We start from the raw sequence: 23,627 nt of genomic DNA on the forward strand, positions 1-23,627 counted from the left end.
CCTGCAGCTCACCCACCTACTAATTCCCAGGCAGGAGTCACCTGCTCGGAGGCGAGACCCTCGGGCTCTAGTGAGCTCCCAAGGGAACTCAGCATCTAGGGACCGTACCACCCTTCTCAGCTCTAGCTCTCCATGATAAACCGGAACGCGGTGAGCTACCTGCTACCTTCCATCTGACCAAGGTCTTTCTTCTACTGTATCCTTCAACAGAGAAGAAGACTGCATGGGTGAGAGATACTTCCCATGGCTGAAGTGATTTGGACAGCCAGACATGTCCCGTCCCACATGCCTACATCTGACCATGGCACTCAAACATGGGACACCTCCTGCCTTCTGCGAAAGACAGACACCTGGCTCTGATTCTAATAACCCTGCCTACAGAGAACGTGTAGCCTCTGGTTCTGACTCTCTTAGGGACATTACAGCAAAAACATCACCCTTCTTTCCTCACTGGGACTATGTAAATACGGCTGGGTAGATTCATCCAGCTGCAGCCCTCTCCAGCTTAAACACATGTGTCTTAGCTAGAGTTTCTACTGCTGTGATAAACACCATGATGAGTAACTCAGGAGGTTTATTTTGGCTTACACTTCCCTATCACTATTCATCATCAAAGGAAATCAGGATAGGAACGCATACAGGACAGGAACCTAGAGGCAAGGGTTGATGCAGAGGCCATGGATGGGTGCTGCTTACTGGCTTGCTATCCATGGCTTGCTCAGCCTGCTTTCTTGCAGAACCCAGGACCACCAGTGCAGGGATGGCCCCACCCACAATGGGCTAGGCCCTCACCCATCAGTCACTAATCAAGAAAACGCCCCTCAGGCTTGCCTACAACCCAACCTTATTGAGGCATTTTCTCAACTGAGGCTCCTCTCTGGTGACTCCAGCTTGTGTCAAGTAGACATAAAACTAACCAGCACAATGTGTTTCCAAAACAGATCTTTGTGGAACACATTAAAACTTAGACTGCTGGGCCCCCACTGAGTGCAGGACTGCTCCTTCACACATGAGCACCCCAGGGGGAACCTGGATCCTGGGAAGCAGCAACCCTTAGAACCAAGTCAATAAAGAAACTGGGGGAGCCGGGCGGTGGTGGCGCACGCCTTTAATCCCAGAACTTGGAAGGCAGAGGCAGGCGGATCTCTGTGAGTTCAAGACCAGCCTGGTATACAAGAGCAAGTTCCAGGACAGGCTCCAAAACCACAGAGAAACCCTGTCTCGAAAAAGCAAAAAAAAAGAAAAAGAAAAAACTGGGGGGAGGGCTTCTTTGGGACTGTGAAAGGGCTTATTCCCTAAAGTCATGAATACTCACACCAGTGGACCCTTAAATTTCAAGGGTCCCCACCACATAGGCAGAAATCTAGAGACAGGACAAAAGGGAAAGTCTTCCAGAACAGAGCTCCTCTCCCCAGACTCAGTCTCTGCCCCACCACAATGCAGAGCCTGTGCTTTCCACGCTAACAGGAAGAGGTGGATACAGGCCTCCAGCCTGCAGTGAAGCTATTCCCACCCTCCAGTGTCCAGCCTGGTTTCTAGGGACACTGAAAAGGAGTGGTAGTGGTTAAAGCGCCGGTCCAGAAGTAGCCTCTCCTCATGTAGAACAGAAACCACCCCTGGCTGATGCTCACAGGCAGAGTCTGGAGAAGTACTCCAGGACCTGACAGCCCTTGGCACTCAGAAGCAGACAAGTCAGGCCTGATGTTTCCAGGCGAAGGTCTGCCACTGTACTTTCTCAGGCTGTTGGCTGAAGGGTCGCTTGCTCTCACACAACACAAATACACAGTTTAAACCACACAGCTCTGACCATCTTTGCTGACTTTTTTTTCCTACATAAAAGGAAGAAAGCCAGACATGGTGATACACCCTGTAATCTCAACTGCTCAGGAGGTTGAGGCAGGAGGATGAATCCCTTATGGACAAGGATTTAAGGCCAGCCTGGGCAAGCAAACTAACACGAGCCTGTTTCAGATAAAGAAGGAAAAAAAAACACCCTACAGAATGACTGAATGAATTCCTAAAAGATACATCTGATCAAGGGACTTACAAAAATATAGCAAAAGACCTCAGAAGGCAGCTCACCAAAGGGTATGCAGAGATGACAGTACATGGGAAGGCCCTCAATGTGCACCTGTACATGGAAACAGCAAACTGCACAGCTATTAGAATGGCCAGGTCAGAACAGTGACCCACCAAACACGGGGGTATGGACAACAGCTTCCACATTGCTGTGGGGAATGCTAAATGGTACAACAACTTCGAAAGAGATCTTAGCAGTTTCTTACAAAACTAAACATTTTATGAAACCAGCAACCGCCATGATCTTGGTATTGGTCCATGTGAGATGAAAAATTACAGTCTTTTGTCACTGTAACACAATGTCTGAGTTAAACAACTCAGAAGGAAGAAAGGTTCACTTGACATGCTGTTTCAGGAGATCCAGTGAGAAAGAGCGATGGGGACAGGAGAAAAAGAGAAAGGGGTTAGATTTCCTATACACCTTTCAAGGGTGCCCCACCAATGTATATCCCACCTACCTCCTGTGCACTGGGGGAGGTTGTGTCTCAGAGCTAAATGCAGCAGTGTTACTCCCGACTACCCACCCTCACAGGAACCAAAATGTGGTTCAGCAGATGAATGGATAAACGCCAGTCGCACATCTAGAGAACTGAGTATTACTGACATCAAAACAGCAATGAGCCGGGCTGGGACTGCAGCTCAGCTGGCAGAGTGCTTGCTTCTGTGACACTAGCACTGTATAAACTGGGTGTGCCGGTGCCTGCTTGTAATCCTACACCGGGAGAAGTGGGGATGCTGCAGGAGGACGATCATGAGTTTACGGCCAGCCTAGGCTAAACAGGAAGAAACGGTTTCAAAAAAACCAAAATTGCATAAATTTTATTTCAATATACTGGCGGTGGTGGCGCACACCTTTAATCCCAGTTCGAGGCCAGCCCAGTCTACAAGAACCAGTTCCAGGACAGACTCCAAAGCTACAGAGAAACCCTGTCTCGAAAAACCAAAAAAAAAAAAAAAAAAAAAAAAAAAGAATACAAACAGGTTCTATCCCCTCCCCTAACAGTAACCACCAAGCATTCTAACATACAACCTAAGACATACGCAATACATGTGTACATATATTTACAAAGCATCTGAATACATAGATGAAAATATATACACACATGTATTTGATTCACATATACAAATGATTTACAAATGTTTGAAAATAAGTAAACGTTCAGGTGGTATAGTGGCACATGTCCTAAATCCCAGCACACAGGAAGCAGAGGCAGGGGATCTCAGAGTTAGAGGCCACTCTGGTCTACAGAATGAGTTCCAGGACAGCCAGAGTTACAGAGACAAACCCTGTCTTGAACAAAACCACACACATACCAAAAGAAAACAGGTAAAATATTTTCTTTCTTTCATATTCTCTCTCTCTCTCTTTCACACACACACACACACACACACACACACACACACACACGATCTTGCTATGTAGCCCAGACTGACCTCAAAACACTTTTTTCCCTTTCTTTTTTAAATTTTATTACATATTTAATTTTTATTATTTATTCATGCATGTGTGTGTGCGCACGCATAAACCCTGGCGCTCATCTGTCCCAGATTACTAGACAGAGGTGGATACTTATCTAGCTCCCACTGCCCTTGGTTTTGTCACTAGGGCACGTCACATCACTAGGGAGCCAGGATATGGCTCCAGGTGGCTTTGTCATTGATAACCTGCGTTAAGAGCTTTCTTCCAACAGACAGGAGAGACAGCACAAGGAACAGGTTTTGAACTGGAGTCAGAGGTTCCTGGATCTTTCAATGTCTCAGAACTTCCTTCCCTCTGTTGAACCCAGTTTTCAGGTCAAGGCTGTTGGCTGTGAGGGAAGAGGGAACCCCACATGACTAATCCCTCCCATCACACACTCAGAGTCAGCAGAGCCGGCCTAGCACACCATGTAAACAACCCAAATCCAAGGAATGACTCATAAGATGGAGGCACTAATGATCAATGATTGACAGGGCGAGTTTATATAAGCAGAATAGGGCTGTAAACCTTCAACTATCGGCTTCATCAAAACACTGCTTCAAGGTCAATCTTAATTCATCTGGACCAGGGATTCTTAACCTGTGGGTCACAACCCTTTTGGATCAATTTGTAACAATGAAAATACATCCTGCATATCAGATATTAATATTACAATTCATAATAGCAGCAAAATTACAGTTATGAAGTAGCAAAGAAAATGATTTTATGGTTGAGGTCACCATACATGAGGAATCTGTATTAAAGGGCCACAGCATTAGGAAGGTTGACAACTGCTGATCTAGACCCTATCCACTCCATTTGTTTCTTTAAGAAAACTCCAGACATTGTAAACTATTTCCTGTGTAATTTTTAAGTGCTATCAACTTTAAATATATGATATCTCTCTCTCTCTCTCCACTCGCTCACTATAAAACTACCTGTTAACCCTGGGTTCCTACGCCAAACACAGAACTTGGGTGCTGGATCATCTTATGGAAAGTGGGATCACGTGAAGGCACCTGTCTAGGAAGGGGACCAGAGACCCAGACCAAGCAGCCCAAGTAAAACTTAAGAAACAGATACACAGGGCTGGAAGGATGGCTCAAGTAGTGAAGAACACTGGGACAGAATTCAGATTCCAACATCACAACTATCTATAATTCCCACTCCAGGGGCAGATCCAACACCTGCCTTACCCAAACACATACCCTTAGGGACTCTGGGCACTTGAACATACATGTGTACACACACACACACACATGCACACACACAGGGTGGGGGAGTCATACATATTCTCCCACACTAAAATGGAGTTGTGTTTGTGAGTACAGTGTACAGGTCTTTGCTTCTTTGCCACCACCTCCCATGATCAGTTACACCCCGGGTCTGAAACGGGGTCTACCAGGACTCTCTAGGGAGCATGGTCAAAGGTGTTTGGTGGGAAGCATCACCTCAGCTCCCTAACACCCCTTTATTAAAAAAGTCTAGATTGTTTGCCTGGGGGCTTCACCCCAGCTCCTGGCATAAGCTCCCTCGCCTTGTAGTTGCCTCAGTCCAAACTCCACTTCTGAGAAAGCCTGACAAACGGTGACCCCTCCCCAGGGAAGGTCAAGACCACTCCCACAGGCTATTTAAACTGCCCCCCAGAGAATGAACACGTGGCCTCCGGGTTTCATGTGGTCTCCCCTTCTCCCTCTCTTTCCCTCTCCATGTTTTCCCAGGGCCACCCGGGAGCACTCCATTAAACATGGGCATCTTTTAATTTGGTCTGATTCTGTCTGACTGGGATTATTTGCATCAGCGGAGAGGCTTGTCTAAGAGAAAATCCCTAACCAAAGGGACTAGCTGGTCATCATGGACCGATGACAATATTTGAGCCCCCCAAGGTCTCTCTAGCCCAGGGAAAGCCCCTTGAGCTTGAGATGCTTCTGCATACCAAACCTTGCAGTGCCCAGTTACTGCCTCTGTGCCATGCAATCCTTCTAACAACTTAAGAGGGACGGGACCATGGGAATCTCTGCTTGACCCCACATTCAGCAGGAGCTAAGCTGAGCAGACTGAGATCAACTCCCTTAGTACTGGTGTCTCCAATGACCACAGAACACCAAACTTCTATATGCACCTATTTATCAGCTGACCCATAGGGAGGACTGACCAGCTTTCAGGGTCACAGAGCCTTAGGACACCACTGCTCAATCAAAGGAGTACAGGAAAGGGCATTCCAAAGCCTGAGACAAGGCCATCATCATCCTCCAAAAATGTCCCAGATACAGTACCCAGCCCCATGTCTCAGAACTGCCTATGGCAAGAGCTGGTCCAATGTGACTGAGATTACCAGCCATGAATGCAGTACTCTGATGGATTACCTGGTTGAGATCAATCCAACTGCAGGCACTTGAAATTAGACACTCCTTTCTATGACAGAGTAAAAACAGGAAGACAACACCAAGCAGACAACTGTTCCACCTGTAGAGGAATGGGCCACAAAGAACATGGACAGCCACCAGGGCCAGAGACAACAAGCAAACAGATCACCCCCAGTTAAGGCACAACTCTGTGTACACCTTGAGTGTCCCTCCATGACAGCTATAACACTAGACTAAGCCTCCGTTCACTCCTACTTCATACAGAAAGCCCCATTCCTCTCTGTCCAAACAGCCAAAAAGCCCCGTTCCGCATTCTTGGCAGCCATGGCAGCTCCTTGCCTGAGGGTGCCAGCAGCCCAAGATCCCACCTAAAGTGGTCAGCTTTTGATCATACTTGGCCACAAACCCAGCTTGGGGTGGACACATCATCACCACCTTGCCTACAGGCTATATAACCTCCCCGTTTTAGTTGGGCACATGACTTCTCCAGCCTGATCTCTGGGGCTGGAGAGCTCACCCAGGAGTGGCTTTGCTCACTGTTCTTTTATTTTTTTCAATTCTGTCTGATCTGGCTTACTGCATCAGTAGAGAAACCTATTATCATGTTATAGAAAACCTATTAGCTCCTAAAAAGAAAAGAAAAGAGGGGCTGGAGAGATGGCTCAGAGGTTAAGAGCACTGGCTGCTCTTCCAGAGGTCCTGAGTTCAATTCCCAGCAACCACATGGTGGCTCACAACCATCTGTACTGAGATCTGCCACCCTGCTCTGGCGTGTGGGCATACATCGAGGCAGAATGTTGTATACATAATAAATAAATAAATCTTTAAAAAAAGAAAAGAAAAACCCAAAAAACTAAACAAAGAACTACCATAGGACCCAACAAACACAAGCAAGACCTTGCACAGTTATTAAAGGACGCACTCTCATCTAGCTAGCACCGTTATCCACAAGTCTAGGTGCAAAGGTGGGGACCACTCAAGTGTCACAGATGAACAGATAAAGAAAATGTGCCACTCACTCTGAAAGGACATCCTGGCGCATGCTACAACACGGATAAACTTAAACCCAGCACGTTAAGTGAAATAAGTCAGTCACAGAAAGATAAATATTGCCTGATTCCACTCAAAAGACAGGATATTGTTGTCCACAGGTGCTGGGGCAAGAGGGAAATGGGATGCTCTGTTAAATGGGGAGTGTTATCTTGGGCAATGAGAAACTTGGGTAGTGGTTGCACACAAAGTGAATATTCCATGCTACTGAACTACACAGCTAACCTTAGTAAAAACAGTCAATTTCATGTCGGGTATAGTACCACAAATGCACGCTGGAGTCTGTGGTAATCTGCAAGAGCAGGAATAGCATAATCTATCCAGTAGCCACCTCTCCCTTCCCCTAGACCCCTTCCTGTCTGAGGTCTACGACCAGCCCATACAGTCTGGCCAGCGTCTTTGACAGAAGCATCAACCCCCTAAGACCACAACAAATCATTACAACAAACCACCAGGTGCTTACTGTTCCCTCCTGTCTGGAAGAAGGAGCCCAGATAAGGCTTGCTCACTTGTATTATAGGTCAACACAGTCACCATAGCCACAGTGAGTCACCATAATAAGAGCTGGGGTAGGTTCTCTGGGGCCAGGCAACACACCCAGTCAGCAATGCAAACTTTGGGGGAGGGGAATGCTAAGGACCTGATTTATGCATGTAGGTAACAGAGCACGCGATCCAGCTGGTAAGCCATTATGGCCCTAAGAGGTGACTCAGTTTACTCCTACCCACCACACCTCTTCTTTCCAGTTATGGATGGAGAAACTGACAACCAAGGAAGGGAAGTGGCATGCCACCATGACACAGCAAGGGACCCAACCCAGAACTTCTTGCTTCCATGACAAGTGCTATGATGCAAAGGGTGTGGCATGAGCACAGGTTCAGGGCTCCTGAGGGACCCACTTCACCTGGATGCTTCCTTTTACCAAAGACTCTGAAGGAGTACGAGTTCTAGCTGGGCTCCACACCTGAGGCAAGCGTAGATGAGGTGGAGAAGACAGATCAGCACTACCAAAGATGATTTCACACAAGGGCAAAGAGGTGGTCTAACAGAGCCCAAGGACTGCTTACGTAAGTAGACAACAAAAGATCACAGGACATCTGAACAATATCTCCAATAAGAGCAGGAGAGACCAAAACAAGAGGCAGCTCAGAGGGGAGCGAGCCATGGAGAAGTAAAGGGAGAGAGTACAATTAGTATGGTCAGAGACACAGAGAAACATCTACCCATAACACAAAACCAAAGAAAACTCTGTACACACGGAACAGTAAGAAAGCAATAAGGTGTGTTCAGAAACTGAACACAGAAGAGATTAAAGTCTCAAAATTCAATAGATCAGTAGCAAATACATGTGTGTATAAAGGGAATGAAAAACAAACAAACCACGACATTTAACAGAAAGGTTAGAAAAGCAAGTCTGGAGAAATTCAGAGATAAAGAGCATCAGAAAGCTGGCTGTAGTGAGCCACGCTTGTAATCCCAGCTCTCAGCATCAGAGGCAGGGGTTTCTGGAGGCCAAAGGCCTAGGTACATAGTGACTCTGAGGTGAGATCTTATCCTGAAAATAAGCAAGCAAGCAAACAACAGGAGCCAGGGAGAGGTTTTAGTCAATAAAGTGCTTTCTGCAAAAGCATTAAGACCAGAACTTAATGCCCAGAACTAACATTAACTGGCTAGGCACAGTGGCATATATATGCTTAGAATTCTAATGTTGGGGAGGTGGAGGCAAGTGGCTCCCTGGAGATTGCTAGTCAGCCAGCCAGCCAGGTGAGCCTAGATAGAGAACACCAGATTTCACCGAGAGATCCTGAGCAACACCTGAGGCTGACTTCTGGCCTCCACATACATGTGCATGTACTCACACACACACATGAAAGCATTAACAACCACAAACAGGTATAAAAAGATGTAGGAATATCAGGATCTGAACAGTGTTTCTCAATTTGTGAGCCATGACCCCTGGGTCACATATTAGACATCCTGCATGCCAGATATTTACATTACGACTCATAACAACAGCAAAAGTAGAGGTACGGAATAGCACTACGCTGGCCTGGCCTGTCATCTGGCAGGATGCACCCAGTCTGTACACAGGTACAAAAGGTCCTTTCAGAGACAAGTCCCACCTACTCCTGCTCACTTCCTTTCTGCCATTTCTTTGAGGAGGCAGTGTTCTGTCCCTCTCTGTCTTCTTTCTCTTCCCCTTTCTCTCTGTCTGTCTCTCTCCTGTTCTCTTGTTCCTCCCCCATTCCCGTTATCGCAACTCCACACTTAAACTCACCCACCAAGGCCCCAACTTGCAGCGTATTCATAAAAGCAACAAAAATAATTTTGTGGTTGGGGGTCATCACAACAAAGGAACTATATTAAAGAGTTGCAACATTGGAAATGTTGAAAAACAGTGATCTAAAATGAGTCCCAAGGGGGAGGGCAGGAAAAGCTGAGGCAAGAAAATTATCAGTTATAGCACAAGAACTCTGTGAGGGTTGGGGATGGCTCAGTGGGTAAGGATGCTGGCTGTACAAGCATGGACACCCAAGTTCAAATCCCCAACCTCCATGTAGAAAGCTGGCCATGGTACGTATATGCCTGTAAGCCCAGTGCTGGGAGGCAGGGTGGAGACAAGGGGATCCCTGGAACCCAGTGGCTACCAGTCTAGCTCCAAATTCAGTCAATGATGGAACAGAACACTCTAGAGTTCTCTTCTGGCTTCTGTGCGCGCACACACAGGCAAACACGTTTATACACCACACACACACACACACACACACACCGGCACACACACAAATAAAAATAACATCTATGATGATGATGATGATGATATAGGAACACTGACTAGCACCCGAAGAGCTACTTTAAGTCGGAAGGACCATCTAGTGGCAATCCAATGTCTGAAAAGAAACCATCAGCAAAGCTTATCAACCTGACATAAGAACTCAGAGGCAGAGAAATAATACTATAAGCTTTCAGAAAAAGAAAGGAGCTGAGGTTCTTCGGGGGAAAATGGAATAACATTGGGCTCCTCAACCACTACTGGGAACTATAAGGCAATAGCTTCGTGTGGGGTGTCCTTCTGTATGTGTGTTGCTTTTATTGGTTAATGAATAAAGCTGCTTTGGCCTTTGGCAGGGCAGAATATGGCCAGGCTAGAAGAGATACAGAGAGAGAATAGGTGGAATCAAAGAGATGCCATGTAGCTGCCAAAGACGACAGATGTCAGAACCTAACCGGTAGGCTGCAGCCTTGTGATGATACATAGATTAATAGAAATGGGTTCATTTAAGCTAGGAATACACCTAAGCTATTAACCAAAGAGTGTTGTAATTAATGTGGTTTCTGTGTGACTATTCAGGTCTGGGCAGCCAGAAAACAAACAAGCAGCTTCTGATTGCAAAGTGGTGCCCAACGTTACGGATCCACATAAGACCTAAAAAAGCTTAAGAAAAGAAGGGGAGGCAGCCTCTGATTACAGTAGCCCCTCTTCAACCTCACAATGGATAATAAAACTTGCCCACTACCAACTGCTGCAGATGTTTCCAAAGGACTCAAAAATGAAAAGCACCCACATCCCACTTACTTTTACTAGGAATTTCTAAATTCTGACAAAATGAGAAGGTAAATAAAGAAATTTTTTTAAAAAAAAGCCCACAGTGCAAGGGAAATATAACACAGAAAACTTAAAAAAAGAAGACCCAAGGCCGGGCGGTGGTGGCGCACGCCTTTAATCCCAGCACTTGGGAGGCAGAGGCAGGTGGATCTCTGTGAGTTCGAGGCCAGCCTGGTCTAGAAGAGCTAGTTCCAGGACAGGAACCAAAAAACTACAAAGAAACCCTGTCTCGAAAATTAAAAAAAAAAAAAAAAAGAAAAGAAAACCCAAGATGATAGCTGAGTGACAGATCTGGGGTCAACTTGTCCTGCTCAGAACAACTGTTGTGCAAAAACTCAAGCCCAAGGGGAAGGGTGACTGACTGCAGGAACAGGAAGCTTGGTAGCCCTGCATGTGTAACCACACAAGTTGCTAGGACAGCAGTGAGCAATACATTCTATAGTCATAATAATGCAATTAACACTGATATACGTATTGATTCCTTATCTATCCAAGCAGCACGTCAGCAAGATAAATCAACGAACAGAACTATATAAGCCCATCATTTAAATAAAGACATTTGTTAGGAAAAAGTTACCTACACAGAAGTAGACAAAGGGGAGGGTGTGTCGGGAGACAGCGGGTTTCATTTTAAGCCCTTCAGATCTATATAGTTGACTTTTCTCATTCTGTAAACTGCATGTTTTATAATGCGGCAGTAAGTGCTACATCTGAAGGGGACCCTGACACCTAACTCAAAAATGGACTATTCCAGCACAATTGCGGTACCGTATTCAACAATTCTCTGAAAAACAAAACCTTTTTAGCTAAAAGCTGAAACACCATTTTCCTCAGTGTTGTGCCCTTGCACCTGTCCCTGGCTTTTTGTTTTGTTTCTTTGTTTCTCACCACCTGTGGGCACAGGCAGAAGTCTGGCGGCACACAAGACTTACAGGATTTTAAGGGCCCTCTTAAGGAAAGGAAACCAAACACCTTCCTTCATGCCCACACTATCAAGCGGTATGGCTTCTACAGTCCTCCCAGAGCCCAGTAGAGCAGAGATGGAAGGGAGGATGGGAGGGATTGGTGATAATCTGATTCTGCCCCCTGCACTGAAAGAAGGCCCATTAGACTCCCCACGACAGGGGGCTGAACACACAGGCAATCCTGCCTTCTCCCGTGGGGGGCAGGGAGAGCCTGAGAGGATGGGAGGTAGACCTAGGGCTACACAAGGATGTGAGGAGACCCACTTCTCTCTAGTGGATGCAAGCAGATCCAGACTCTCTGGGGTTTCTGGAACCCACCTATCCAGTCAACTGGTGCTTCATGAAGGTTTTGTAGCCACCTTCAAGAAGATTCTATAGCTCAAAGTTGCTTCCTTGGGGAAACAGAAGGGATGCAAAGAGGATCTGTGACTTAAATATTTTTAGAAATGGAACAAGAAGGCTGGGCCCTCTGCTAATCCATGTTTAGCCTCTCAGAGGCTCTCTCTCCTCTGAAAGGCACCTCCACACTTTCTTGCAGCAGCGAGGGACAGAGGCTGAAATCAAGGTCTACAGGCTGCAGGGGCCCTGATCCAATACGACTGTCACATACTCGTTGTCCATTATCCGATGCACAGGAGCTTTAGTGCCTTCACACCCAGAAGACACGCGTGTTCGACTTTTCTGTAGTGCAGCAGCCAGCCATGCTGTCAGAAATGGAAAGGAAGTCCCTGGAGAACATACAGATCAATCGGGTATAAGATTCTCTGTCAGGCTGTACTAGGCCTGACACTGGGCCACTAATAAACAGCAAAAAGTCAGGCAGTCCAAAGAACCTCCAAGGTACATATGTGATGCAAGAAGTCAGGAAACCTATCTCTCACTCAACCAAGCTTAGCAATTTCCATCTTAGACAACTGGTCAGTTGTTCCTATGGTTAGCCACCCTGCTGCCTCCTAGGCTTCCCTGGGGCCACAAGGGGTCCCCACCTCTTTCAGGAAGCTATCTTGACCTTCCCACTCACAATGATGGCACTTTCTGGAACGCAGTCTAACATGTTCTAGTACCCCCTTTCTTCTAGTTCCTAGGATGAGCATGTGCACTTCCTCACTAAACAGCTCACTAACCTTCTCAGCAATCTCATGGGTGTGTACCATACTGCCACCCCCATTTAACACACCAGGGAACGGGGCTCTGAGGTCAAGGGCCAGTGCCAGGATCACTTCTCCTGGCCTCCCGGGGAGATGATGGCTCCTGTAGGCTGTTGGCCTCTTCGCTGCTTCCCACCACTGCCCAGCAGAGTTGGCATTGGGATCCTTCAACATAGCTGCATCCCGCCAGGACCACAAGTACCTGACTCATCTCTCCTCACTCTGGCTGGCACCCATCCTGACAGCCTGTCAGTAGGCAGGACGCTGGGAATCTGAGGGGCAACCAGTACCCTTCTAGAAGAATCCCTTCTCTTTTCCATCCCAAACAGGATTTGAGAAGATATAGGAACACCCTAGGTCTTCCACGTCTATAGAATCCCACACCCTGGGATCAGAGGGCACTAACCTCACCTATGTGGGTCATGGGTGCCATTAAGTGACTGATACAAGCCAGAGAGCCCTGCGGCAGCATTCACCAACCCTGACTGCATTTTCTCAGGCACTACACAAAAAGCCCACAGAAGGTGGAGGCAGGCATTCAGCTCCCCACCCACACAGAAGGTATTAAAAATAGCAGAGCTGACATCAATCATTCTTTGGGCTGTGTAGCAGACGCTGCCATCCAAGACTGTCTCCTGGGCTTCGTTCTGGGCAAAGTTGGCAGGAGAGTAGTCATAGCAATCACTAGGGCCTCACCACGGGGTTGAGCCTGAGCAAGCAAATCTGAAAGAACCTTCTTAGAAATAAAAAGCCAGTCCTCGGTGGCATTTGGATTGCTCCAGGATTCTGAACCACTGGCATTATTTCAGTCAATGGCTTAAAAGCCCAGGGAGCACGAGAGACCTGTCTGAGTTCTCAGGGCTGGCTGGGGACAACAGGACAAGGTCTCTTGCCGTCTTGTCCAATGCATTTCCTCCCAAGATGCCAGCTGTACACTCTGGGCTCTCAATCCCACTCTCCCAGACTGGAGGTCAAGTTGGGAGACATGAAGGTTAACCTGAGAAAAGCAAAGTGAGAAAGTGATGGTGATCTCCTAACAACTGGCACATTAACTGAGTCAGGCACAAGGTAGCATTTATTCCAGGGATCTGAGTGGCGACAGAGAAACTGGGGCGGGCTGCCACAAACCTCATCTCTCATGAATGTGAGGAGCCCCAGCAAACATCAGCCTTAGTTCAGCGAGGGCATTCAGGGCTGTTACCACAAGAGTATAGATCCCAGCGTGTTAACAGGCCTGACCTCTGGGAGGAGGCTGAAGACTCTCAAGCATCAATAAGGAAGCAAAGACCTGCCAGCATGTTCCCCCACCCAAATGACAGAACTGCCCCGCTGTATGCCCTGCTGGCTTCTGGCTACTACGATACACAGCGAGGTTCCCATTCCCTAACCTGTACAGTGCCAGCTCAGTCAATGGCAGGAGGGTAAACGTATTAGTTTCAAATTAGGGAGAGAAGTGGGTGGTGTTCCCAAACCTTCTGACTGTCATCTGTCAACCATCTGCCCTGTCTTGCTTTAGGAACAAAAGACTCTCTATAACCTGGCACACAGAAACCCCAAGAACCATGTTCCCAGTCACTCCACCAGCTCAGCAGTACCTGTCAGAGAGTATTAGAATAGGCTGACCTGGTCAATGCAGGTAAAGAAAGCACAGAGACGTCAGTACCCAAGTGTGACCCTGGGGCTAGACACATGAGCACATCCTGGGCACCTGCCAGAATTAAAACACTCAGATATGTATGCACACACAGAGACGCAGTACATGCCCCGGTCAGCCCCGGGGTCTAGAACTGTGTTTTGTAAGTCTTACACACGCACACGCTTGAAAACCACAGCCCTAGAAGATGCTTGAAGCAACATAATGTTGGGAGGCTGGTACCTGGACTACCACTTAGGAAAGTTTCTGATGTCAGAAGAGAGGGAGAGAGGTAAGCCCTCTGTGATAAACGAGTAAGCCAGAATCCTAACAGCGGGGATGGAGAAGGGGAAATCAACCAAAGTAGCAAGAAATAAGAAGAAAAGAAAACAACCGCCAAGTGTGATAAAGCAACAAGGATAACACAGAATAAAATGACAGACAGCCACAACAGCAAGAATGTGAATTCCTCTATCAAAGATAGGTGCCATGGCCTCCTGCCACCCCCTTTCTCTCCAAGACCAGACATGTGCTGATTATAAGAAAAACAAATTCTTAAACATAAATGGTTTGAAATTCAGAGCAAGACAAAGACATAAAAACTAAGCAAAAATGAGAACAGGAAATATTAATATTAAAAATATGTTGATGGTTGATACATTTCAACAGATAAAGTACTTTGCTATGCAAACATGAGGGCCTAAGTTCAAATCCTTAGAACCCACATAAGACGCCAGGTGTGGTGGCACATGCACCTGGATATGGAGATAACGGGCTTGCTGAGTGCTCAAGTTCCAGAGGCAGTGTGAGACCCTATCTCAAAACATAAGGTACAGAGGACAATGCCTGATACCAACATTCAAATGCCCATGTGTGCACAGCAAGTATATGTCACACACATCAAACATACCTGCACACAAGCATGCACATATGCTCAAGAAATTTTAAGGACTTTTTCCATAATCCTAGACCACAAACTAAGGACTTTTCCAGCTGTCTTTGTAGTTGTATGTCTTGTCTGAAAACACTGGCCTTAGAAAATTTCTAAGATCAGTTTTAGGGCAAGTAAACCAGGACACTCTAGTCCAGTCCACTGAGACAGAAAAAAGCAGAGTGACTACAAGACAGAATCTTCTGCCATTTGGCCCTCTATAATTTTGTGTATTACTACACTGTCATTTCCCTTGAAGGACATGGAAAGTTCAATCTTGTTGCCTCACATGAGGAAGGAAATGTGGTCGGTCAAGCTGAACTGGCCATACATCCCTGGACACATAGGAAGGGGGCCCAACTGCAAGGGGGGTAGGGCAAGAGGTCCTGCCCCCGTGATGGTATGGTCAGTTCTGCTATGGTTCTGCATGGTTCATCCGCTTAAGGCCCACCTGGTGGAAGCCTGACCCTCTGTGTAATGGCACTGAGCTGAAAAGTGACAAAACCTTTAAGAGGTGAACTGGACGGGATGTGGAAACCGGCTATTGTAGCACCAGCGGCCTCATCCTTTCTTACTTCCCCTTCCTACTCTGTCATTCTATGATGCAGCACAAGCTGCCAGAACACTGGGCTTCATTTGTCATTGGTTTATCAATTTTCTGTATTTGTTATCCACTTTCAGATGTTCTACTGTAGCATCAGAACACGGACTAAGACTTCCAGGTCCCTTCCCTAAAGTTTACAGGTGAGCCTCGTTTTATCCACGCTTCCTAAAGGCCTGGCTGTGTTGAGGACAAGGTCCACTGGGCCACTGACAGGAGAGGGCACTCGTAGTACCGGCAGGTTGAGAATCAAGACACAGCTACCAACTGGACAGAAAGCACAAGAGTATAGCTAGAAGTCTGCCCGGGACATTGCCTCTAAATGCCTGAGCCTTGCTGTTTTGTAAAGTGTGTTTTATTGTCGGGTGGTAGTGGTGGCACACACCTTTAATGCCAACACTCAGGAGGCAGAAGCAGGCAGATCTCTGTGAAGTTCGAAGCCAGCCTGGTCTACAGTACAAGTTCCAGGACAGGCTCCAAAGTTACACAGAGAAACCCTGTCTCAGAAAGAAAAAATGTGTTTTACTAATTTTAGGGCTGTAAGGAAAGAGATTACCCCTACCTCTTGGTTATTTCTTTTCCTAAACATAAATAATATGACCCCGAACATCAAAGACCACACAGTACGATCCATGAAGCAGGCCTGAAACACCTGTCAACTCCAAACATGATAAATTACAGTGAAAATTATTTTGGTCTGTTTTTTTGTTTTGTTTTGTTTTGTTTTAAGATAAGGACTCAATATGTAATCTAGACTGACCTTAAATATATGGTCCAGGTCAGTCTTGAACTCATCAACCTCCTGCCTCAATCTCTCAAATACTGGGATTACTGGCCCATGCCACCACAATCAGTTGTACAGTGAGAATTTCCAATATACCTCTTAGTGATAAGAAAAAGTCAAGTTGAATTTGTAGGTACACTTTAACATAAGGTAGTCAACCACAGAGGATTTAATGCAGTCTGAGGTGTTTGCTTGCTCACTAATCACAGCCCACTAAAACCAGGACCAATCAATCACACAACTCACTAAAGCCAGGACCCAATCACAACCCACTAAAGCCAGGACCCAATCACAGTCCACTAAACCCAGGACCCAATCACAGCCCACTAAAACCAGGACCCAAATATGAAGCAGTCAGTCTCTCCATGACACTACATTGTAAACGGAGAAGGAGCTTTTCTGTCCTGATCACCTGGTCTCAAATAAACACACAAAAGCTTATATTAATCACAAAATACTTGACCTATAGCTCAGGCTTATTACTAACTAGCTCTTACAATTTAAACTAACCCATTTCTATTCATCTATATTTTGTCACATGGCTTGTGGCTTTACTTGTCCCCTAGCATTTTGTTTCTCTGGCAACTGGCTCCTCTCTCTCTCTCTCTCTCTCTCTCTCTCTCTCTCTCTCCCTGACTCCACCCTTCTTCCTCCCTTTATTAGACTTTTAGTCAAACTTACTAAAGGCAAAATCAGATTTATTATTAACCAATGAGAGCAATACATATTCATAGCATACAGAAGGATTATCGCACAGCACTACATGATCAACTTGGAAATTCAGGACTGTTTTTCTAGATAATTCCCAGATCATAGCAGATTTACAGAGACCAAAGGACAATGAAAGGTGGGCACTTTGTATGTGTGGTGGTTTAAATGAAAATAATACCCATAGGGAGTGGCATTATTAGGAGGTGTGGCCTTGATGGAGGAAGTGTGTCACTGGGGGTGGACTTTTAGATTTCAGATGTTCAAGTCAGGCACTGTGTCTCTCTCTTCCTGCTGTCTGCTGTCCAGATGTAGAATTCTCAGGTACCCTTCTAAGCACCACATCTTCCCAAGTTCGTTACCATGATGATAATGAACTAAGCCTATGAACTGTAAGTCAGCCCCAATTAAATGTTTTCCTTTATAAGAGTTGGGAGGATAAAAAAGGAAACCAAACAAGCAAACAACAATAACAAAAAAGAGTTGTGGTTGTGGTGTCTCTTCACAGCAATAGAAACCCTAATTAAGAAAGTATGGAAATCAATCTGCTAGCATTATACCCAAAGGGTAGTGTTGAGCATGATGGGCTTTTCAATGACAAGAGAACAAAATAAACTAAAGAAGGAATGGATAAAAGTTGAAATGGCTCTTGAACAGAAAAATATAATAAACATATAATTAAAATTCTCTTGAAAGTAGCTAAAATCCCATTTCTTGATTGAGAGAACTTAAGTATATTCTGGAGCATTCAAAGTAGACAGTTTCTTTGCCCCAACTCTGCCTCAAGTCAATAAAAACAGGAAGAAAATTCATTGTGCACTAAAGAGGAAAAGACTGAATAAATTATGGTAATTCTGAACTGAGAACATTCCACAGCTGCTGACCTACAGCAACAGTAACCCAGACACTGTCACAATAACCAAGTCATACACAGAAGCTGCAGGATGAGGTACAGGGACTGAGGCCATCCACAGTCCACTCAGGAGCAACACGGGTGAGCTGAGGAAACAGGACCCCTCGCTCTCCCATCCTTTCACACAGTGGCTCTCATGAGGCTCTGCACACATCTGCTCCAGCTGTTCCTTCCCGTCACTGGCCATTGCAGCAATGCCGCCAGTGACCCCTCAAGTTTACCGAAGCAAGACAACCCTGGTTCCTGTGACTAGCTCCTCTACTGCTCATTTTCCTTTACTCAGTTATTCCAGGGAGTTCTTGAACATCACCATGCCCTTGGCTTCAAATATAAATATAACCTAGACAAAATTGCCCAGGTTATATTGTCTCTAGCCTAGACACTTCCCCCAACTCCTAGAATCTCAAAACAACTGAAATGCAACATGAAAGAAATAGAAGTTAATGACCTTTCCAAACTGGGTTCTCATCTGGGATATCCGGGGGCAAATCTAGTGTTGTAGTAGGCTTGGAGGCCCCTGAAGATGGCTATCAGGGCTCTGTGGAAGCCCATTAAAGGAAAGCATTCTTCCAGATAAAAGATGGATTCTACCTCTGGCCCTGGGCAAACAGATGACATTTTAATCTGCTCCAAAGATTAGATCACTAAATGCTATAGTGGGCCTGTCAATCACCTGGCCAAGACACCATGCCTCAGGAATGCTAATTCACCTAAGTCATGATTAGGAGGTGGGAGGAATTCCCTTAGTGGAGGGTACTTATCCCCTGTGCAGTCACCCACAGAGCTTCCCTCAGGGAGCCCTGTAATCTTCCACCTTTCTGCATTCTCAGAAAAGCACAACTTTCTCCCTTTTTCCTCTCCTTTTCTCTCAGATACTGGCCAAAGCCTGGCATGCTCTTCCAGATTCTCTGAGCTTTCTCACCCTTTTTCTCTAAAGCCTCCCTCCCCTCCTGCCATGCGGCTGCTTGTCTGCCATGAGGCAATTTGCTGACCCGTTACTGAACCTGTCTGCTTTCTTAAAAGCATGACTTCTCTCTTCCTCATCTCCATCCCTTCCTCCTAGCAACTACTGAGATTTAGTTTTCCTGATCTGTTGTTTTTCTTTCCAACTCTTAATAAGGATGTCCTTGAGCACCCTTCCAAGTCCCTTCCTAAATTCTTTTATTAACGAACTGGCTGGACAAGCAGTGGGCACTCGGTAGATTTCAACAGAAACATGCCTTGTCACCTAATTCCTAAAAATAACTGTGCCCTTTGTGGTGGACGCAGCAAGCTCTCGTCCCTTAATGCTAGCCCTGCCCCCCTTACACATCCCTTTCCCCCCAAAATGTTTCCCACACCAGGCTTCTTGTGCCTGCTTGCCTGATCTCCCTGTGAAGAGTTTCCAGTTTCTTCTCTACGCCCACCCTGAATTGTCATCCCTCTGTCTTGCAAGCTAGTCTCCGCCGGTAGGCTCAGGTCCCTGAGCCCCTCAAATGTCTTCTTTGCTGCCAAGACAGTGGGACCTTCAAGAGCACAATCTCAAAACAACTACCACTAATGATCAAAGAGCCAGCCTTGACTGCGGCATGCTTCACTTTCAGCTTCCTGGTTCCTCGGTGACATGGTGGCAAGCCCACAATATCAACAAGATCCTCACCGCTCTCGCTGATCTCCAAACCCTTCCACAAACATCTTGTCATCTGACTGTTGGAGGCAACCATTCGTCAGCCAGAAAACTGGGACCATGTGGTTAGCCGGCAGATAAGAACTGCCCTCCAATCTTCTAATTCTTTTTTATTACCTTACACGCGTGGGTGCTATGCCTGCATCTATGTATGTTCACACTAACATGACTGGTGCCCGCCAAAGTGGGAAGAGGACATCAGATTCCCTAGATGTTATAGATGGCTGTGAGTGGCCATGTGGGTGCTGGAAATCAAACCTGGGACCTGGTTTGAATAGAGAACAGTCCCCATAGGCTCACATTTGAATAGCTGTCTTCCAGTTGGCGGTTGTTTAGAAGGATTAGGTGTGGCCCTGCTGGAGGACATATGTCACAAGGGGCAGGCTCTGAGGGTTCAAAAGACTGACATCATTCCGAGTTAGTTCTCTCCGCCTCCTACTTGTAGCTCAGAAGACTGAGATGTGAGCAGTAAGCTGATTCTGCTGATGTTTGACTTTGCTGTACCATCATGATTCTAACCCTCAGAAAGCATAAACGATTTTTTATAAATCACCTTAATCGTGGTTTTTCTTCCCAGCAATAGAAAAGTAACTAATATCTGTTTTTTTTTAAGTGATTTACTTATTTTTATCTTATGTACACTGGTGTTTTGCCTGCACTCGTGTCTGTATGAGGGTGTCAAATCCCCATGAGCTGGACTACAGACAGTGGTGAGCTGCCATGTGGATCCTTTGGAAGAGCAGTCAGTGTTCTTAACTGCTGAGCCATCTCTCCACCCCCCTAATACCTACTCTCAACCACTGAACCAACTCTCCAGTCCCTGTCCCCTAATTGTTCAGCTGTCCTCACCCTATTCTTTCTCACATCAGTGTTGGCAGGATCATCAGAAGCTGACCACTCCACTGTACAGCCAGTCTTCTCCTCATGACCCTGGGACCTTTATTTCATGAGTTACATCAACATGCCTGATGTGGGCTAATTGGTTTTAGAGGTTAATAGAAGGTTTCATTCCAAAGCTCAACAACTCTTCTTACAAAGGCCAACTCCCGCCAGGGAAACCTAGATCTCCCGGATCTTCAGAGCTGTCCTATCTGAGCACTACTCAAATTCCCGATGGTCTGGAGGGACAGTGGGTTCGTGAAGAAAGAATCACGGAAACTGGAATATGTTCCCTCGACTGTGTCTTCAAAGCACAGCCACCCCAGACTCTCCCATGCTCATGGGACCAAGTGCCAGGAACTGCTTTGGACTCAAGAGGGAGAAAAACAGCTAGGAAGGGAAGAAGGGAAAGCCTCAGGCCTTCCGGGAACAAGCATGCAATCCCACTCAGCCTGGGTTTCTCTTCTGTCTTCGGGGAGAGTTCCCTCTCCCTGTCATCCCAAACTACCTTCCTGGGTCACAACACCCAAGAAATCACTGATCAATCAAACCCTTTGAAGCAACTGAACTGAGATGGCCCTTTCTCTTTTCCCTGTCATGGCTACAAAAAGAGCTCAAACAGCTGACTTGCTTGTTTTTGTTTTAAACATATATTTCAATTTTATCTGTTTGTGTGCCTGTGTGTGCACAGGTATAGGTAAGCCATAATTTACAGGAGTCAGTTCCCCCTTTCTACTATGTGAAAACACAAGATCAAACTCAAATTGGAAGGTTTAGCAGCAGATGCCTTAGCCACGGTCTCATGTAACCCAGACTACACCAAATTCACTATACATCCCCCAGGAGAATGCTCAGTGGTAATTACATTTCCTAATTTTGTGTGCATGTGTGCACTGGGGTAGGGGAGTGCACACCAGCTTTCCACTTATGGAATCATCTCTCTAGCCCCAAATTCATTCTGTATCTGAAACTGGCTCTTAATTCCTGATCTTCCCGCCGCGATCTCCTGAGTTCTGGGATTACAGGTGTAAATCTCCACACCCAGGTCTTTCAGCCTCTCTTCACCCCCTCAGTCTGGATGCATTCCTCCTTCACTTCCCCCAATTCTCTGCCCATGCTACAGTTCCAATACTCAGGCCACAAAGACATTACTTTCTTGCCTGCCTCTTACCCAGCTGAAATTTCCTGAACGTTTCAAAGGGAAGGCTCATCACAGGCACTTTGAAAGACCAAGAGATAATCCAAAAATAGTCTCTGTGCTCCAAAGACTGAGCACAGGGACAAGACACCTGGTCATAAATCCCTTGAATCCAACGACAGAGTGAAGGAAAGAACCCATGTCTTGCCCCTCCTACTGGGAAGCAGAAGCCATTGGAATGGCACGTGAATAAGAAATGGGCAAAAGAGAAGAAAGATGGCAAGGCAATGTGGGCCAAGACAGGGCAGTTCAAGCTGGCTGCACCTCTGCTCTTGCTGTCAATGGTTGCATTTGATCACTAACATGCCAGACCTTGCCTAATGTGTGCTATGCCTAACCTGAGCACCATTCAACTGGGATGCACCAGTTGCGACCTATTCTAATGGTCAGTACCTGAGCATTGTAGAACTGTTAAAAAAAAAAAATTAACGTGCTGGGCAGTGGTGGCACACGTCTTTAATCCCAGCACTCAAGAGGCAGAGGCAGGTAGATCTCTGAGTTCCAGGTCAGCCTGGTCTCCAGAGCAAGTTCCAGGATAGGCTTCAAAGCTACACAGAGAAACCCTGTCTCAAAAGACCAAAACAAATAATAATCAATAATAATATAAATAAAAAATTTTAAAACATTAACTTGCTGGGCAAGGTAGCACACACACTTAAGCTCAGCACTCAAGAGGCAAGAGGCAAGATCTGAGTTTGAAACCAGCCAAGGCTACATAGGGAGACCTTGTTTCTAAAAGCAAAAAAAAAAATCAACAACAAAAAATTAACTGGTTGAATCCTCACAATAAGTCAATGACATATGAATTATAATTATCCTTATTTTCTGGATGAGGAAATCAAGGTGCAGAGATTAATGACGGATGGGGAGGGATGGAAGAATCCAAAATGGGTACCCCTGTGTTAGAGCCACGGACTGCCCTCCGCTCACCTGACCTGGTTAGAGAATACTAAGCATAGGCAAGCACCGAGGGAACGGCCCTGTTGTTAATCCTCCTGGAATTCTCAACAACACTGAAGCAAGGAAATAACGCACAATGAGAGCAAGCTGACGGTGAGCAAGGCAGTTGGCTCTGCCCTACGAGGCTCCAGGCTTGTCCAACCTTTTGACAGTGACACACTGTCATCTTGTAAGTTTACACCTGAGAAAAGGTTAATCCGGTTACAAAAAAATATATATATTAATTTTGGTAAGGGCTTTTTTTCGTAACTTTCTTTCCTCACTATGTAGCCCCAGGGCACGCCTGCACGAAAGTCCCTATTGTGCCAGAGGGCAGGGCAAGGCAGCAGGGAGCAGCTAGTGGAGGCCTATGAAGGAAGTAGACGACTCAGGCTGACAATCGAGGTTCGGTCCGAGAAACACAACCTCCACAGACGCCCACTGACTATCGGGCAGGGATTGAAATCCCCAGAAAGAATGTGCCTAGCTTGAATTTAGCTATCCCTCCCCCACATCTGTTTGCTACCTAGTTACGCCTGAGCCCACGGGAAGTGGAGAAACCAACCCCAAGAGTTCCTCGGGACTCTGGAACGGGGGCGCAAGCGGGGCGCAGGGATTCTAGCTGGATAAACGATAAGGAAGGCAGGCAACATAGCACCTGGCACGACCCCTCATTCTCCGGACCGCTTGAAAACCTGCCTTAT

At 46.3% G+C, this 23,627-nt stretch overlaps 1 protein-coding gene across 2 annotated transcripts in view; it reads right to left on the minus strand.

The window, feature by feature from the left end:
- Positions 1 to 23,627, minus strand: part of Anxa11 (annexin A11) — a 43,661-nt gene that overhangs the window by 19,611 nt on the left and 423 nt on the right. Inside the window, exon 1 of one of the 2 annotated variants that reach the window (XM_057770316.1) lies at positions 5,905 to 5,924. The exons of the other annotated variant lie outside the window; for it this stretch is intronic. The gene's annotated coding sequence lies outside the window, so the exon portion shown is untranslated. Of the gene's footprint in view, positions 1 to 5,904; positions 5,925 to 23,627 lie in introns of those variants that run through there. 2 annotated transcript variants of the gene reach the window in all.

The sequence above is a fragment of the Chionomys nivalis genome, chromosome 5, assembly GCF_950005125.1.
Source record: "Chionomys nivalis chromosome 5, mChiNiv1.1, whole genome shotgun sequence".
NCBI lineage: Eukaryota > Metazoa > Chordata > Mammalia > Rodentia > Cricetidae > Chionomys > Chionomys nivalis.